This window comes from Medicago sativa, chromosome 6 (assembly GCF_051527215.1).
Source record: "Medicago sativa cultivar Bolivia chromosome 6, Bolivia_mono, whole genome shotgun sequence".
Taxonomy (NCBI): Eukaryota; Viridiplantae; Streptophyta; class Magnoliopsida; order Fabales; family Fabaceae; genus Medicago; species Medicago sativa.
The window spans coordinates 86,744,578-86,746,141 of record NC_140754.1 but is presented as its reverse complement, the minus strand read 5'-3'; the positions used below and the strand labels follow the sequence as shown (position 1 = coordinate 86,746,141).

Here is a 1,564-nt window from a genome sequence, read left to right as displayed (position 1 = left end):
ACTATAGTGCAATATTTTAATTAAAATTTAATAGTTGATATAATAACTTGTTATTTTAATTATTGATTAAGTGTAATCCATTAAATTCAACAAAAATGACAAAAATGATTTTTGTTTTATTATAATAAAACGAAAAATTAGTATATTTATAGGGATCAAGCATATATTTAACTCAAACAAAAATAAAGATTTAACTAAAGCATCAATTAGTTCCTATCAACTAAGTTTTTTTTTTTTGAAAGATAGTACATATCCACTATGTCAAGAACATTGTATTATTATAATAATAGAAATACGTTGTTTGAAAAAATCAAAATACAAACAAACTAAACCAATTTTAATAATATATCTAATATCTAATGGTGTAGTGGATATATTAAACTGAACGGAATCTCAAACTTCAATTTTGATTTTTTCAATAACGCGTGTTGTAAGAAATCGTTTGGTTTGAATCAGTGTATTATAATGAGTAATAATTTTTTTTAGCAGCGTCACTAATGTTACTTGCAAAATAATTTATTGTTATTGTTTATATTTATCATCAAACTTGTTAAATGGAATGTTGGAACTCATATTCAAAATTCCATATTCACTGCACACTAAACTTTGTGATGAACATGACTTCTGTCACCAATGAATTCACCTACGACGTGTTCCTCAGCTTTAGAGGCGAGGATACTCGCCATGGTTTCACTGGAAATCTCTGGAAAGCTCTCAAAGACAGGGGAATTCACACCTTCATGGATGATGAAGAACTTCGAAAAGGCGAAGAAATCACACCATCACTTATCAACGCTATTCAAGACTCCCACATGGCTATCGTTGTTCTTTCCAACAACTATGCAACTTCATCCTTTTGCTTACAAGAACTATCCACCATCCTTGATTCCATCAAAGATAACGGTCGATGTGTCTTGCCGGTATTTTATAAGGTGGATCCTTCTGATATACGAAAGTTGAAAAGGAGTTATGGAAAAGCAATGGCTGAACATGAGAAAAGGCCAAATAGTAACATGGATTTGTTGCAGAAATGGAAGAATGCTCTAAACCAAGTTGCTAATTTATCCGGCTTTGATTACAAAGGGTATATTCCTATCTTTGCTTTTCATTTCATTTGTCTAGTGAAATAGTTCATTGAATTGACCATAAATTAATTAAAGTATGGATATATTTTTGTAAAAGTGAGTTAAGAATAAATTCCCGGCTAAATATCTAATGTAGTGGAAAAAACTCCATAAGGTTTAGCTTTTTGGGAAGTAAAATCTATTCTAGAACAATCAAACATGTCAAAATCAATTATACATATTTGAAATCAATTTTGTCTCCTCCAAAAGTGGAATCAATTAAACACACATTTATCTGTATATTTGGTGTACATATTGTTGCAAGATGACTCAAAATTTTGGTGTTTTGGAAAATTGGAATCGTGACACGATTTTGAAATCGTGGCACGATTTTCAAAGCAGTAAATGAGTGTGTTTCTTGAAGTCAAATCGTGACACGATTTTTGGATAAAGGTGCAGTACAATATTATGTACGAGCTTAATCGTGGCAAGATTTAGGC

At 30.6% G+C, this 1,564-nt stretch overlaps 1 pseudogene; it reads left to right on the top strand.

Moving 5' to 3' along the window:
• Positions 1 to 617: 617 nt before the first annotated feature.
• Positions 618 to 1,130, top strand: LOC146917771 (toll/interleukin-1 receptor-like protein pseudogene; annotated as a pseudogene).
• The last annotated feature ends 434 nt before the right edge of the window (positions 1,131 to 1,564 follow it).